Source organism: Mandrillus leucophaeus, unplaced genomic scaffold, assembly GCF_000951045.1.
Source record: "Mandrillus leucophaeus isolate KB7577 unplaced genomic scaffold, Mleu.le_1.0 Scaffold72, whole genome shotgun sequence".
NCBI lineage: Eukaryota > Metazoa > Chordata > Mammalia > Primates > Cercopithecidae > Mandrillus > Mandrillus leucophaeus.
In genome coordinates, this window is record NW_012107808.1 from 5,279,037 (window position 1) to 5,297,452 (window position 18,416).

General features: G+C 37.0%; 1 protein-coding gene across 3 annotated transcripts in view; it reads left to right on the forward strand.

The window, feature by feature from the left end:
* The window catches only part of KIDINS220 (kinase D-interacting substrate, 220kDa), a 109,382-nt gene that overhangs the window by 67,802 nt on the left and 23,164 nt on the right, over window positions 1-18,416 (forward strand). The window lies entirely within an intron of this gene.

Here is an 18,416-nt window from a genome sequence, read left to right on the forward strand (position 1 = left end):
GGCTAGTTTTTTGTATTTTTTAGTAGAGACGGGGTTTCACTGTGGTAGCCAGGATGATCTCGATCTCCTGACCTCGTGATCCGCCCGTCTCGGCCTCCCAAAGTGCTGGGATTATGGGCTTGAGCCACCACGCCTGGCCTTTCTTTTTATTTTTTGTAGAGGCAGGGACTTGCAGTGTTGCCCAGGCTGATCTTAAACTCCTGGGCTCAAGCAGTTCTCCTGTCTTGGCCTCCCAAAGTGCTGGGATTACAGGCGTGAACCACTGTGCCCAGCCTTAGTGTATAGTTTATATATTAAAACTTCTAAGATTTCAGATAACTTTTATTTCCTTAGAGTATTGTCAGTATGTGGTTTTCTTATTTTTCTAGTTCCTATTTTTTATGTACACATTTAATGTTTTCTAAGTAAATAACTGGTTTTAGAATTATAGAGGTTGTTGTATTAGTCCACAGATTTGAGCTCTTCTGGGTTTTTCTGTTTAATTTATGTGAAATTAGTTTAGTGGTTTAAACCTGTGCTGTATCAGGTAGGTGTTCCAGTAGATGCAGTGATATATAATTACTGTCTACCTATTGAGAAGTGGTACTGCATTGCATCTGGTCTTTGAGGTTTTACAAATCATCTTATTGTGAGATGCATGATTCGTTTTTCTCTTGGTTCTGTAGTACAATATTTTATTGTACATACAAGGTTTTATTTTGTGAATAAACGTTTGTATTGTAATACAGGTGCTGTATAATTATGAATGCTTGCTAGTAACAGTAATTACTAAGCGGTTAAAACTTAACTTTTAAAAAGATTTAAGTGCTTCATAATAATTCATACCAATATAATTAGGTTTATTTTTTGCATGTTATATTGATACATAAAGCCCTATTTAATATAAGCAGGTAATCCCTTGACACTCTCATCTGTCCTTGAGATTGTTGTTGTTATCATTTGTGTGAAATTAAAATATGTCATAAAAAAGAATAAGCCTTCATTTAGAAACTGTGGACTGATGGCTTAAGAAACAGTAGTGGAAGGAATTTGCAGCTGCCTCAGATTCTTAGACCCTGTCTGAACTGGTATTGTTTAGGAGAAGTATATTACTCCAGGAATGTATTTCTAGATTTCAAGAAATTTGTAAACTTGGGCACAGGAGAACTAGTTGTCTCACATGGGTTCTGACTTAAGGAGGTTGGGTCACTTAGTGTTCCTGACCTCCTTCCTTCCCATCAGGTGCTCTGCTAGGTGCCTTATGTACTCTTGAAGCTTTGGAAAGTGTGGAGGTGTTAGACGGGGATAGAATGAGGGATGTGAACTTTGCTTTGCCATTAAACCAACTCATTACTTTAAACTTTGGCATTTTGGCAGGCTTGTCATCTGTGACTGGGCTGGATTTGGGGTGATTTTGAGATGCCGTTCTTCTCTTTTTGGTGAAATAAGTACATTTAAGTCTTAAATGCCTGCAACTACTTACAAAGAATATTTTGTAGCTAGTCTAAGGAAGAGAAAAAGTATAGTAAGCAGTCTTTGATAATTCATAGGAATTGACTTAAAATAATTACATATAATAAGGATTTGGAATGAAAAACTATAAGAAGACACTTTGATCAACATATTGAAAAGCCAGATATTAAAGTATGTGAGAATAATCTAAATGATTATGTTTCTAGTTAACTGTAGTTGAGTTCTTTGATGCTATTGCTTGTCATTTGAAAGAGAAAATTTTATTTACAGTTGACAAAAAGCAGCAGTATGTAATTGATATTCATTTATTGTATTAAAGAAATCTGATTTGGCAAAAACAATCAGAAAATAGTATTTTTAATGCTAGTAGTGAAATTTTTTTTTTAATCCATAAAAAGCCTCATTTATTTTTATAGCAATTTGATGACACATCTGCTGGCTTTATTCAGGTGAAAAAGAAAATGTTGGTTCTTGGTGTTTGGTGAAATTGCGTTGTTAAATTATTTTTTAAATTGTTCAACTTTTAACAAATGACATTTGATACTAACACTGGAAAGCAATTTCAGCGAATTAAATCGACCCCTCTGTAAACCACAGGAACATTAAGATGACACACTGTTCATTCAAGATGGTTTTAATTGGTACAATTATTGTAATTTTCTTGCAATTATGTGTTGAGCTGAAAGCTTTTGTCTGGATCATTTGAGAGTTTTTTTTTTTTTTTTTTTTTTAACATACGTTTAGTAAGAAAGGGAGTAAAATAAAAACTAAAAATTTTCTGTCTAGTTTTTATTGCAGCATTTTAGGCAACCATTGAAAGATTTTAGTCTAAAACTTTATTTCTGGCATTTAAAGCAGAATGATAGTGGTTTTTAAAAAAATGAATTTAAGTAGCTTTCATGAAGATAGTGTTTTAAATTTCTGTTTTGACACTGCTCAGTCAATCTTTTACCCAGGATGATATGGTCAGAATAATTTTGCAATAAGCATAACAACATTCTTTATTTTGGTACTTTATTTTGATGTTTAAAGAACAGTTGAGTAAGTTCTAAGGGTGCTTCAGAATGGTAGCCATTTTCCATTTCATTGAAATAGCAGTTTGCTGTACAGACACTATGGACATCTAATTTATGACTTTAATAGACCTATCTGTTATTTTTAAATTATTCAAGTAATGGTGTTTCTATACATTATTTAGGGCATTCTCATAATAAAATGTCATATTTTATAACCCCTCCTGATACTCACCCAAAACTTTCATAAGCTTCATTTTATCACATCTAGCCATCTCATACCTCTTGTAGCTCTCACTAACCTGCTTGCTGTCTCCATCATTTTCTGGGTGATGATCAGCTCTCCTTCCCTCTCTTCCCCGCCATCATTTGGCCTGGATTATGCACAGGCTTGTTTGTTTTGCATGTGGACTTAAGTTATGAATGTGGATAGCATGAAAAATTTAACATTAGTTAGTTTAGAGGAAGTTGTCACTTCATCTCCTTTGTAGTACAGAGTCCATCCTTTGTACTGATAATTTTTCTGTTTAGTTTTTAAGATACTAGCAATATTTTTTCCAAAAACTGTTTTGGTGTTTTTTATATATAGCTTAAAATCTTAATGAAATTCTTTGTTTTTGATATATTACTTATCTGTAGGTATTGGTGTTGTCGTCATTCAAAATTTATTAAATTACTATCTTTTATATAATTATTGTTTCCATCTTTATTCTCAAAACACACTTGCTTTGACTGCAGAGGTTCAATATTTTATCCATCTCTTTATCTTTTTAAAGAGAAAGCCTGATCTAGTTATTTGCAAAATTACAAGATAATTCCCCATATAGGAGAGGAAACTTAAGCAGGTTTTTACTGAAATGAAGACTTTGTCATCTATAATAGAAATCATATTTTTTCTGGACAGAAATAAATGAGATTTGTATATTTGCCAAGTTCAGTGTGAAGAGTGAGCCTGCAGACCTTGTATAAAGATGCCCATAATCAGATGTAATGACCATTCAGTGTGCATTTCTGGATTGGCATTATTTTTCTCCAAGTCTTTGTGAAAATTGGACAATTCAGATTTCTAAAGATAAAGGTGAAGGGCATAATTTTTTAGCTTATTTTGACGTATCTGTAAATCATGCCTACTTTCATTGTTTGGAGAAAACAGTGAAATGCATTAAAGTAGACGTGTTTGGCTTTTTTTTAGTTTACCTATTTGTGTATTTTGCTACTTATTTATTTTGTTGTTGTTATTAGACTTCTAGCAACATCCAAAGATGTGAGAGAAATTAAGGGGAGAAAGCTTAAAATTCATTCATTTATTCAGAAAACACTTACTGGACTCCTATTATGGACCAGGCACAGTTCTAAGAGCTTGGGTGTATCCATGAACAAAACCAGCAAAGATCCCTGCCCCAAGGAGCTTGCAGTCTGTCAGAGAGTGATGGGTAATAAACAACATATATAATACATAATTAGCATGTTAAAAGGCAGCAAGTGTGGAGGAAAGGATAAAAGGTAGAAGAGAGTTAAGGAGATGAAGAGTAGTGCAGGTTCTGCATTAAGTAAGGGGATCAGGATTGTCCTCATGGAGAAGGGAAGAGTTGAGGAAGGGTTGAAGGAGGCAAGAGAGTTTTCCAGGCAGGTATCTGAGAAAGCATCTCCAGGCAGAGGGAACAGTTCTGGGCCAGAGAGCACCTGGAATCAGTGTTGAAGGAACAGCAACAAGGGAGCTGATGTGGTGAGATGGGGTGCAGTGAAGCGAGTGAGTAGGAGGTCAGGTCGGGTCACCAGTGGGGTTCATGGACCCCTTTTGGAGGACTGTGGTAAGGACTTTGGCTTTTACCCTGAGTAAGATGGGGATTCATTGCAGGGTCTTGAAAAATTTGTAGCCATTACCCTGATGCTTCAGGGCCTATTTGCTGTGTCAGTGCAGCTTGGCCTGAGTTAGGGAATCCTGTTGATTTTAAGGAGCTTATTTTGAGACTGTCACAGTGGGAGGGGAATAGGAATGAACCTGGGTAGAAAAATTAAGGTAAATGAAAAGTTCAGAAAGTAGTTGGCTATCCCACAGTAAAGATGAAATGATGAGTAGAGTCAGGCATGGCGGAGTATGCCTGTAATCCCAGCTACTCGGGAGGCTGAGGTAGGAGGATCACTTGAGCCTGGGAGTTGGAGGCTGCAGCGTGCCATGACTGTGCCTATGAATAGCCACCACACTGCAGCCTGGGTGACATAGTAAAACCTTGTCTTTTAAAAATAATAAAAGATGGGTTATAGAAATAGCACATTGTGGCATTTTCTATGTGAGCTAGGAAGTAAATAGCCAAACCTGCAGTCCTGTTGCAGGGTTTTGAAAGAAAACTAGTTATTCTAAACATCTGCAAGAATTTATAAGACTAATTTCCCTTTGTGTCTCCCCTGTCTCGATACTTTCTTGTTTCTTAGGATCGTTTTATTCTTTATTTTTTTAGTGATGGATTTATAGCCAACTTTTTGTATCATTTAAAAAATTGCCTTCCTTCCCTTTTCTTGCCAGCTACATGGTCTGGCTCTCTGATATACAAACCTCGGGTTGAGAGTGAATGAAAGGTGATTTTTGTGGCATTGAAGACTGCTAGGTGTAGGAAAGATATCATGGGCAGGAGAGCAACTAATGAGTTGCTTTTAGAATAATACTGATTTTGACTTATAGATAGTATAAAGTGCAAATGATGGTCTGTGCATCTCAAATTGGGCTCTAAAGACAAAAAGACATAATTGGTCAAAATCTGTATGCAGGCACCAGGTTTCTGCTGGAGTTCCCAGTGTCCTCAGCCTGGTTCTGGCTCCTTCTCCCTCTTACTGTTTACTTTTCATGTGCTTCTCTCTCTGGCCCCTCCCACCTCCTTCTTCTGGTCTCATCTTAAATGTTACTACCTTAGGAAGCCTTTTGTTACCAAGCCCCCCCATCCTTTGAGGCTTTATTAGGTTAGTCCTTTATGTGCTAGTATGTTCTTTAATAGCACTGGCCATAGTTACCTTCTTATAAGTATTTGCATTGCTATTTCTTTAATATTTGTCTCCTGAATGAATACACTTCATGAACTGTAACTTTCTTAAACATTGCTGATTTTTTTTGCTTCTAGACAAGTGGTTGGTATTTAGACAGTAGTGGGTATTTCTGAAAGAATAAAGAAATCTGATGATAACTTTTGGATTGAGGAAGGCATGGACTGGGGAGGTAGTAGATGAAAAGCCTCACTTTATCTTGAAGAGAATACAGATACTTCATTCTTTAGGCTTAAATGTAGGCAAAATGTTTATTTTGTTATATACCAGTATGTCACTGGGCCGGACACATGGGAACATCTCAGTACACATTGACTGAAGGATGACTGTATATTTCACCTAACACTTGGTGGTTTCTGCCTTATGTCAGGTGATGCTAAAATCACAGCAGTGTTTTTGAAGGCATTCCCTGTAACTCTGAGTTCAGCTGCGTTTCTAAGGTTTCTTACATTCATAATCCATTTATGAATGCCATGGTCTGGTGGAGTTGTTTTGTGTTTTTTAAAATGTTTATTTCAATAGCTTTTGGAGTACAAGTGGTTTTTGTTGCATGGATGGATTATATAGTGGTGCATTCTGAGATTTTAGTGCACCCATTACCCAAGCAGTGTGGGTTGTACCTAGTGTGTAGTTTTTTGTCCCTAGCCTTCCTCCCATCCTGTCCCTTCTGAGTCTCTAACGTCTATTATTTTACTCTGTGTGCCTTTGCTTACTCATAACTTGGCTCCCGCTTATAAGTAAGAACATATGGTTGTTGGTTTTCCACTCTTGTGTTACTTCGCTTAGAATAATGGTCTCAAGCTTCATCGGAGTTGCTGCAGAATATGTTATTTTGTTCCTTTTAATGGCTGAATAGTATTCCTTGGTGTATATAAACCACATTTTCTTCATCCACTCCTTAGTCAGTGGGCATTTAGATTGGTTCCACGTCTTTGCAATTGTGAATTGTGCTGCTATAAACATGTATGTGCAAGTGTCTTTTTCATATAATGACTTTTTTCCCTTTGGGTAGATACCCAGTAGTGGGCTTGCTGCATCAAATGGTGGATCTACATTTAGCTCTTTGAGGAATCTCCATACTGTTTTCCATAGAGATTGTACTAATGTACATTCTGGTGGAGTTGCTTTGGATTGGCTACTTCCAGACAGGTTCCTCTCACTTCAGATTCTTCTTACGGACTCAGTTTCTTCTTAGAGACTTGTCAGAATTGTTTTTAAAGGATGACTCTAGTTCTGTTGTGCTAAACATTTTAATTGTGTTCATTTATTAAACAAATATTTATAGAATTTATTATATGTGGGGCACAGTCTGATAGTAGTAGCTAATGTATTTTGTGAGCCCTCATTCTGTCCCATGCATTGGATTAAGCACTTTACCTAGATTAACACATTTAATGCAGGTTGCATATCCCCAGTCTGAAAATCTGAAATCTGAAATGCCCCCAAATCTGAAACTGAGTGCCGACGTGATGTTCAAAGGAAATGCTCACTGGAGCATTTGGGATTTTGGATTTTTGGATTAGGAACGTTCAGCTGGTACTGCCGACACTCCCACATCTGAAACACTTCTGGTCCCAAGCATTTCAGATAAGGAATTCTCAACCTGTACTTCTAACCCTAAGAGGCAGAGAGCAGGAGTTACCTAAGACCTCACAGCTGTAACTGTGCGCTTCCCCAAGTCTTTCTGGGGGCCAAGAGCCTGTCCTCTGTAGCTGCCAGCTAGGCAGTGGGTCTGAGATACGAGAAATATAGAACTAAGTATTTTAATTTCCAGATAGATTTTAACTTTTCATTGAAATATCTGTGAGTATTTAGAATAACGTATCAATGGGAATGTTATAGCAGGGAGAAATTTTTCTGCAGTGTTGAATTTATCTTTTCTGTTAAAAAATGCAAACAACTTATCAACATATACAATCTCAGATAAAGGCTTTAATTAGTTCTAATTGTGTCTAGTAACCGTGCTAGGTTTTGGGTGGAAAGCTTTGAAAAATCACTTCTGATATTTAGCACTTAAACATCTGCTACATCTGTTTGTTTAAGCCTTTATACCCTTTTTATGTCTACTATATGACTATAATTTTTTTAGGTAACTTTTTCAATAGGTTTTCTTTTTTTTTTCCTTGAGATGGAGTCTCGCTCTGTTGCCCAGGCTGGAGTGCAGTGGCATGATCTCGGCTCACTGCAAGCTCCGCCTCCTGGGTTCATGCCATTCTCCTGCCTCAGCCTCCTGAGTAGCTGGGACTACAGGCATCTGCCACCACTCCTGGCTAATTTTTTTTGTATTTTTAGTAGAGACAGGGTTTCACCGTGTTAGCCAGGATGGTCTCAATCTTTTGACCCTCGTGATCTACCCGCCTCAGCCTCCCAAAGTGCTGGGATTACAGGCGTGAGCCACCGCGCCCGGCCAATAGGTTTTCTTTTACTTTTGATTTTGAATGTATTTTCTTAGCCTTTACTCTCATAATGCCATTTTTAGTGTTTAATGCAAATGTAGAATTCTTCGAAGAAAAAGTGTTAAGTGTTCGAAAGTCATGTGTTTCTAACGTCATCATGAAAAACTCAGGTATATTAACCCAGATCTTCATTATCCAAAACCCTTATTATATAAGTTATCTTAAAATATTTAACATTGAAAAAGTATAGAACCCAAGTTCTACAATGTTTGGAATTGTTGGAAACTAACACCAAAGACAATTTCTTGAAATAGGTGTTTTAATATTTAAGAAATATATGTTTAATATGTAAAAAAAATTATTACTTTTGCAGGTTTACAGTTTATTTTATAATATAGTAAGAGCATTATGTATAGTTATATTTTTCAAACAAGTCTGATTATTAAAGAATTCAGTGAGGGATTGCTGAGTTATACCTGATGTAAATGACGAGTTGATGGGTGCTGACGAGTTGATGGGTGCAGCACAGCAACGTGGCACAAGTATACATATGTAACAAACCTGCACATTATGCACATGTACCCTAGAACTTAAAGTATAAAAAAAAAAAAAAGATTGAATATGAAAGCCTTAACCATCACATCAAGCCACAGATCAATCATAGCCACCACACAGGGAAAATTACCATTTGGCAACATCCATCATCTTTACAAGTACTACCCACATCTGACTCCACCGGAGCCAGCATTGTTGCTGCTTACTTCTATCTTCAGTGAGGCTGGAAGTCCACAAAAGGGTCTTATTCCCTTTACTGGGAGAGGAGAGGAGCACAGAAATGCTTTTCTGAGGGGTAACTGTCTTTCGAATCCTGGATTCTCTTGTCAGCTCCCTCCTCACCCCTCATTTTATGAAATCAATAAAGAACTGAAGCTCTCCTTGAAAAAAAAGAATTCAGTTTACCAAAAAAATTACATATGCCTTGGCAGATCAAGTAGCCAACTTTTTCCAGAAGTTGATTTTTTCAATAAAGGTTTGTGATTTCAGAATTTCAAATCAAAATATTTAAACACTTTTTAAAATATAAGAGTAAACAACAGTGATTTGTAACAAAAATGCTAGCTAATTCCAATGCGAAGATGATGTGGAGCTGCTGGTGTAAAACCATGCTGCAGACGTGGCTCCTGTTAGCAATATTCAGAAAGTCCACAAGATGGGAGCATTTCACTACCAACATTATTAGCACACTCGGCCAAAAATAGGATGTAATACATTTTGCTTTCCCCTTCCGTAGAAAAACAAGTGAGAGTTTAATGAAAGATTGAATTTCCTTTTTTGTTGTTGTTTTAAAAAAAATGGTTTCAGGACATTTTTCGGCACTGAGAATCTCTATCATAGGCAAATGAATGGTTTTCTATTCATATAACATAGTTTTTAAGTGTTGTGCTACTTTTGTCTCCTCAAATTAGTTTCAATTAACTTTTGGGAAAATAGTGGCTATGAAAAAAGGAGTGTAAAGAAATTGATCTGCTTACAAATTTGCCTTTAGTTATAAAAATATTAAATCCTAAGCATTGTAGAACTTCAGTTCTATACTTTTTAAACATTAAATCTTTTAAGAGAACTTGTATAATAAAGATTTTGCCTTAATCTGAAACATATAGATCTACTTTGAGTTCAGAGCCTCCTTTCTCTATGCCTGTTATTCAGTTTTATTACCCAACATTTGCATTCTATATATGATTAATGTAATACACTTAGATTTCTTAAAGGCGACAATTGCATAGACAATTCATCCCTTGGTAGCAACTTATGATATTACTAGTGGTGCCTAAAACAGCTATGAAAATTTGATCTCATGTACTTTTGTCGGAACATTTTAAAATATCAAGTATAAACTCTTGATGCCAAAAAACAGGCTTTGCTTTTTAATGATAGACACTATTTTCACGTGGAGTCAGTTATGAATTATTTTGCCTCTCTTATCACTTTACTAAAGTCTTCTCTCATTACCCAAGGTGAAAGTATTGCTTTGTCACCTGAATTACTAATATCTGATTACTTGCGTGGTTGTAACTGGGTAGATATCACGCAGTAATACACTGGTTTTTAGACTTTTACCCCAGTGGAAGCCTTTTTCCAAATCTTATGCAGAAGTCCAATAAATAAAGCAGAATTAATATAAGTTTATTGATTCAAATTATAACATTTCCTAATACATTCAGTTCATGAGAAAAATGAGCTATTCTGAAGAATATTAAAATTGGAGAATTGTGGATGATTGTTACAATCCTAAATTGGTTTAAACATCTATTTGTTTCTCTAATTAGTTTTGGGACTGTAACAGTAAGAAAATCCTAAATCATGAGAAGATACAAATGTTACCAGTGTTTAAACATTCTTTGCAATGACAGGATGTTTTCATTTAATCTGATCTAGAAACTTGAAAGATTAATTGGGAATATTGTTTTATAGGTGAATCACCAATAGTATCTTGGAGTTGTTCACATTTCTTATAATTATTTAAGGTGCTATCTGCTTCTCTGACTCGGTGAAAGTCATGTCATGCAATTTTTTAATGATTTTTACAGCCTTTGCTCAGGCTTCTAGTCTGTAGTGTAGTGGACTGGTTTGCATACTTTTGTAAACAAAAAAGTGCTGATCCGGATTCGGAAAAAATGATGAAGGAAATTAAATATGTCCATAAAGATGGAGGAGAAGCTTTATTTCCAAGTCTGCAAAAAACTGAAACTAAAAGAAAAATCCAGAATGACTTATCAGCACAGCTTATATGTTGATCTTCTTCAATGTGTTAAAATGTAATATGTAGCAGCATTCTTTTCTATTATAGTTTTAAGGAGTAAAAACGTGTAAGTCATTACCTGAGGGATTTTGAGCCATGTCTGTGGCTCCTGTTTGAACTGGTGCAGTGAGCAGTCGGCAGCTTTTGAAGCAGTCAGGAGCAGGTACCTGCTGTGCTACTGTATCCATGATGGGGCTGCATCCGTTGCTTACCTCTCTGAGACTTACTTTCCTCATTCTAAAAATGGAAATAATAAATACCTCATGGGATGCAGAGAGAGAAGTTAGATAAACTAGGTAAAGCAACTGCCTCAGAGAATGGCAGACAGTAGGTATTCAGCCAATTAGTTCTTTTTAAATTTCCTTCTCAATTCTTCATAACTTTTAAATATAGTTTCCCTGTTACAGTTTATAGAAGAAGAGGGATACAGAGCCCCTAAATGTACCTTCCTCGGAACATTTGACATAATAGACATGAACGAAGACAGTGCCTTACCAGTATTGTGCTTGAACCTAGGCAGATACCCCTTTGAGTTTTTATATTTTACCCTCACAGGTTGTTGATTCTTTTTTCATCCATCTAGTTGCCAGAATTGCAGCCTTAATGCCAAAGACAGTTTGTGTACATGATGACATTCTACTGAGTTTAAGGGTTTTTTTAATCCTTTAAGTTACATACATACAAGTTTCCTTCCTTCATATAAAAACTTAATCTTGGGCCCTGATGTTCTGGCCAAGTAGATCATCTTGGAGATATACACCCTCAGTGGGAATAATTTTTGTTTAATGTAGAGTAGTCTCTTCTGGTAAGTGAGATAATAACTTTGTTTAGCTCTGCCAATGTTTTCCATGGCAACTTATATGAGTGCTTTTATGGTTTGCACCATTTAACCCTAATCACACCATCCTTAAACACGTAAGTCAGACACATTAGATACTTGCAAATGTCTTCTTTTAAACCAGAAATAAACAGACAAACACACTTGAAGAAGCCATGCCATGATGATCTATTCGGCCTGCAGAGGATATAAGCGCTTCATTGTTTCCTAGTGTAGTTACTCAATAGGATGCCTATGAAATGCAGACTTACTTTTGTAGACCTTGAAAAATGAGTGTCAGTGAGAACACCTGGCACTGTTCGCATTGTTGTCTTGAGAATATTCTGTGACCACCACAGGAGCACAGATGCCTCTTTTCTCTTCCAGCGAGTTCTTTTCTCCACAGAGAGCTATCACGTATTTAATGCAGTCTTCTGCATGTGGACAGCTTCAGCTCTTGGTACTTTATTACTTCGGCTGTGGCAGACAAAGTGTCTACTTTCTGACCCCCTCAGCTAATGTTCTTTCCAACATGATGGGAAAGGTGACTCATGGAATAGTTATGAAAATACTTTTACAAAAATATTAGGAATGATGAAAACTTATGGATGCAGCAAAGGCAGTGCTCAGAGGGAAATTTATGGCTGTAAATGCCTACATTAAAAAAAGAGAAAGATACTAAATTAATAACCTAACTTTACACCTTGAGGAACTGGAAAAAGAAGAGCAAATTACACCGCAAGCTAGCGGAAGGAAGGAAATAATAAAGGTTCGAGTAGAGAGAAATAAAATCGAGAATAGAATAACAGTAGAGAAAAGCAATGAAACTACAAGTATTTTCCTTGAACATATCAACAAATTGGCAGATCCAATGTGGAAGTCCAGGCTCAGAGGCAGAGTCAGAGGCCAAGGTGAGCAGAGGTGCCACGAATTGGAGTTGCTACTGAGGCCAGGACCTGTTCCTAAGGATTGGTGAGGGTGAACAGGGCTTAATCACGGTAGATTTTTCTCAAGTATTTTTTTTCCAGTCTGTTTGGAACCTGGGAAGTGAGGATTTTAATTTGGGGATTACACAGACAGGAAAAAAAACACAATTTTATGCAGATTACAGGTTGGAAAAGTCATTACTAACGTTTCTATCAGCAGATTTAATGTTGAGATGGTAACTTTTAAAAACCATGCACGGCTGGGCACAGTGGCTCACGCCTGTAATCCCAGCACTCTGGGAGGCCAAGGCAGGCAGATCACCTGAGGTCAGGAGTTCGAGACCAGTCTGGCCAGCATGGTGAAACCTCGTCTCTACTAAAAATACAAAAATTAACCAGGCGTGGTGGCCGATGCCTGCACTGCCAGCTACTCGGGAGGCTGCGGCAGGAGAATTGCTTGAACCCAGGAGGCGGAGGTTGCAGTGAGCTAAGAGATCGCACCACTGCACTCCAGCCTGGGCAACAAGAGCGAAACTCCATCTTAAAACAAAAACAAAACCAACTAAGAAAACATAGAATTCCAAGTCTGGGATTTAGGAGGACAGAGCCATACTGAAGATGTTATTATTCAAACAGATGCTGTGGTGCAGACAGTTGTGACCAAGACCGAATTGGCATTTCCAAGTCAGAGTTAGTTGCCATGTTGATGGAGAGCTGAGCAAAGCCATTTTAGGGGCATTTCCAAATAAGCAGGACATGGAACAGGCCATGACTCCCTCAGAGATGCACATTCACTTGGATTATCTGCCTCAAAGGACTGAAAAGGCAAATATTCAGAACTTCAGCAATCAGAGGCACTGGCCTTCATGAGACAACGGAATGATTAGTTGAAACATTAAAGAGCAAACAACAGTAGTCACTTCTGCTCCTCTGAAATGAAGACGGCCTCACATATCCCTTTGGAAACAGTCAAGTGTACTTCTCATGACTAAAGGTTAAAGCTGTATGACTGTTGGCATTTACTGAACTGACTGTGACATTTGTAATAAATAAATATTAAAAAAAAGATATTTGGTTGAAAGGGTAATTCATCTTGATTGAGCCAATTGAGTGTTCTATGTTGTGGGACATGTTGCTTCCCTGCTTTCTTAATGTTAAGTACACATTCCATCTGTGTGTGATTTTTATTCAAATAGTCCTATTAAAGTATGCACTTTTATTGGGGAAAAACAAACCCTATTTTTTGAACCAATGGTTGCATCTTGTTTGTATAACACTAGTAAATATCTTAACTTTTTTTTTCATTAAATGAATTTTGAAAGATTGCAGTAAATAGAATAGGCTAGGAAATAGTGTGGGTAGCATAGTCTTCATTTTCTTAATTGACTACTTTATATTAAGCTGTTTGATTTAAAAGCTTTTGGATGTAGGCCTGATGTTGAGATCATTATTTTAGTGGTTAACTTTTATCTGCGGCTAACATCGTACTCAATAGTGAAAGACTGAAATTATCCCTCCTAAGTTACAAGAACAGGACAAGGATGCCTGCTGCTATGAACAAATGCTTGTGTCCTGCCAAAATTTTTTATGTTGAAGCCCAAACCCCCAATATGACATTATTTAGAATTGGTACCTTTGGGAGATAATTAGGTTTAGATGAGGTCATGAGGGTGGAATCCTCGTATGGGATTAGTGCCCTTCTAAGAAGAAACTAGAGAGCTTCTCTCTCTCTCTCTCTGTAGTGTCCTTGATGTCAGGACATAGGAAGGGGATCATCTGCAAACCAAAAAGAAGGCCCTTAACAGAATCTTACCATCTGGCACTTTGATCTCTGACTTCCAGCCTCTGTAACTTCAAGAAATAAATGTCTGATCTTTAAGCCATCCAGCCTATGGTATTCTGCTATAGCAGCCTGAGCTAACTAAAATACCCACTTTCACCACAGCTATTCAACATTGCACTAGAAGCTTTAGCCATTGCAACTGGGCTAGCAAAATAAATAAAAGAATCCAAATTGGATGATTCTTCTATATAAAGAAACATCCCAACGAGCCCACAAGAAAACTGTTAGAGCTAATTAATCAGCAGGTACAGATCAACACACAAAAATCAGTTGTGTTTCTGTACACCTTCAGTGAACAATCTGAAAGGAAATTAAGGAGGCAGTTCATCTTACAGTAGCATCTAAAAGAATAAAATACCTCAGAATAACTTTAACCAAGAAAGTTAAAGACTTGTACACTGACAACTAAAAAAATTGCCAAAAGAAATGAAAGATCTAAATAAGTGGGAAGACATCCTTGTGCTCGTGGGAAGGAAGACTAAACGTCAGGATGTCAATACTATCTGAAGTGATCTACAGATTTAATATTATACCTATCAAAATTCCAGTGGCCTTTTTTTTTGCAGAAACAGAAAACTGATCCTTAAGTTCATATGCAATTGCAAGATACCTCCTGCTCGGCTAATTTTTGGTATTTTTATTAGAGACGGGGTTTCACCGAGCTAGCCAGGATGGTCTGGATCTCCTGACCTCGTGATCCATCCGTCTCGGCCTCCCAGAGTACTGGGATTACAGGCGTGAGCCACCGCGCCCGGCCCGGGTTTTTGCCTTTTCACAGATGGCAGTGGGCATATAAATGGACTCCATTTTATCTTTGTTTCTGACTTTTTGGCTGCAGTGCCAAGTGGCTGTTTTCTGTGTGTGTTCTGTCTGCCTCCCAGAATCTCCAAAGTGTTCTGTGCATGGATAGTATTTAATAAATGGGCATTCACTGGTAGAAAGTATTTGAGAGACTATTAGAAGGTAAATTTGTTTCAAGGTAATAAAATTATAAGGCATTTAAGAGTTTTCTCTTTAAATTTTTAAAGAAAATGTGTCTTATTTTTTAACACCCTACTAAATAATGACATTATTAGGCAGCTACTTTTAGATAAAATGTGATAAATAATACCTTCTTCATAAATTCTGCTCTAAGAATCTGTTTATATTTTGATTTAAAATAGAAGTCTTTTATGTAATTTAAAACCTCATTTTGAATGGAAGTGATATGAATAGTTTATGCAATTTCTGCCAAGGAATTAATATGGACTTTGTATAAACCACTGTCATTTATAATCAAAATGCTTTTAACTTACATTGATGTTGGCATTAACAAGTATTGCTAGATTGGTAGCATAGAAGGAAATTGCATTTAGACTTACTAGGAGCTCATTGGTGCCTGAGGTTTTATAACGCTTTCTTTGGGCCATTTAACTGCTGGCAACTTTAATTCACATGATTCATAATACTGGAAATTTAAATTCACTCTTAATTGAAAAGTGAAGTTACTTAAATTCTTTAAATGCTAACCTTTGGAAAAATATCTGAAAAATAAAGGCACATATGATTTTGATGGCCCACTGCCAAAAGATTATCATTTACATAAATATCTCTTTCAGCAGAAGAGTTTAATCTATTGAGCTCAGAAGGTTAGAATAGAGACTTCAATCTGGAAGCCAGCAGTAGCCTGTTGGCTTGTGAACAGCAGCATTGTTCATCATACTGAGAACACTGTTGCATTCAGGCAGAAGCAGAGCTGGCATTAAAATGCAGTTAATTTGTTTCATGTGACTTGTCAGCTGTGTGTTTTTATCTAAATCTTTCTAGCTTCTCTTTTTAGTATTTTGTGTTCAACTCCTGAAATAGATGAACTACCTATTTAACTGTTTAAGCTCTGATTTTATCGCCACTTGCAACCATTCTACAGGTTTTCCATTTCATTTTAAATATATTTAATAATGAGTTTGAACACGATTTTAGTGTATTAAAAGTAACCCCATCTCACATGGCTTTTCTGTCTTGTGCATGTGTCTGTGTCTGTAAAAGGAACTTTCTGAAATTAATTAAGATAAAATTGCTACCCTTATTTTCTCACCAGCATCCTATTCTCTTCTTGTTTGCTAATTGTGTTCTCTGGATTTTTCCCTTAGATGACTTTTAATATTTGGCTACTAGCCAAGTATTGGGTCTGAGCAGTAAAGTGCTAGTCCCAAAGAAATGCTATAACTGTTACTAACATTAGAATAAGATTCCCATTTCACTTTTTGAAGAGCATGAGAATCTTACTGCTCCTCTGCAACTGTGCTCACTTAGTTTAATCAAACAGGTAATATTCTTGTTTAATTGGAAAGATATATCCAGTGATTTTTAAAGAACTTTTTGAGGTATAATTGACATGCAATAAACTGCCATGTTTAAATTGACAGATCTCAGGAGTTTGATAAATGTGTATACCCACAAAGTCACCACCACAATCAAGAGAGTGAATGTTTCCATCAGTTCCAAAATTTTCCACCTGTTCCTTTGATACCCTCCCTTGCCCCCCTCCTGCCTCACATTCCAAACTTCACAGCAAACCCTGGTCTGCATTGATACTTTAGATTGGTTTGCATTTTCTAGTTTTATAGAAATGAAAACATACTGCTCTGCACTCTTTGTTGGCTGGATTAATTTATTGAGAGATTCATCCATGTTCTTTGTATCAGTAGTTCATTATTTTTTATTAGTGCTGAGTAATATTCCATTGTGTGGATATACCACCATTTATTTATCCTTCCATCTGTTAGTGGACATTTGGGTTGTTTCTAGTTTTCTCATGTACCCCTTGTCTTTTAACTTCTCTTTCTTTTTCTTCTCTTTATCCCTCAGTGATTTGTTCTTGCTTACTGCCTTAGATCAGGAATTGTCAACATTTGACCATTTTCGACCTACAAAAACTACGGTTTCATACAGTAGTGTTTAATAAATGTTTTTAAATGAATATTACTTATTTTTACATTCAAGAGTCTCTGCGTGATACAGAATTGTTTACATATTGCTTGAACTCAGTTATACAAAACATTCCGCATAATAAAAGACTAAGTGACATATTAGCAGGTGTTGTGTCTGATTGGCAAAAGTATATGTTTTTCCTGTCTGTTTTTCTGTCTTGTGTATACACGTATATAGTAAGCATATATTACTTTTACAATAGGAAACAAAACCCTTTTTAAAAGAGGAAAAACCTATACTAACTTTTTTTTAATTTGTGTAATTTACTTATAAGTCTTCATTTCTTGTTTTCTTTGCAAAGGAAAAACCATGGTATTCTATTTAAAAAGCATGGGTTTCAGAACCAGTCAGATTCTCTTCCCTAGTTGTGTGACTTTGGGCAGTCTGTTTAATCTGTCTGAGGCCACTGTCGTCGTCTGTAAAGCGATAACTCAGTGAATCTTCACTGAGCGTAGCCAGCTTAGGTGACCTGGAGCATATGACACTCCTGTGCATGTGCGGCTCTCCTTCCTGTTTCCCCACCCACGTCCTGCCGTGGCCAAAGGCAGTAGAATTCTGGCCGTACACATTGTTACCTTTTTTTGTAACCATACTACTTTTTTGAGTTTCTTTCTCTTTTATTAAAAAAAAATTTTAGACTGGGTGAGGTGGCTCATGCCTGTAATCCCAATAGGGAAGCTGAGGTGAATGGATTGCTTGAGTCCAGGAGTTCAAGAGCCTCCTGGGCAACATGGAGAAATCTTGTCTATATAGAAAAATATAAAAATTAGCCAGGCTTGGTAGCATGAGCCTGTAGTTTTAGCTACTCCAGAGGCTGAGATGGGAGGATCACTTGAGCCAGGGAGGCAGAGGTTGCAGTGAGCCAAGATTGTGCCGCTGCACTCCAGCCTGGGTGGCAGAACAAGATTCTGTCTCAAAAATAAAAAAAAATTTAAAAAAACCCTAAAAATTAAAAATAGATTTTTGGCTGGGCGTGGTGACTCACACCTGTAATCCCAGCACTTTGGGAGATTGAGGTGGGTGGATCACCTTAGGTCAGGAGATCGAGACCATCCTGACTAACATGGTGAAAACCCCGTCTCTACTAAAAAATACAAAAACTAGCCAGGCGCAGTGGCGGGCGCCTGTAGTCCCAGCTGCTCGGGAGGCTGAGGCAGGAGAAT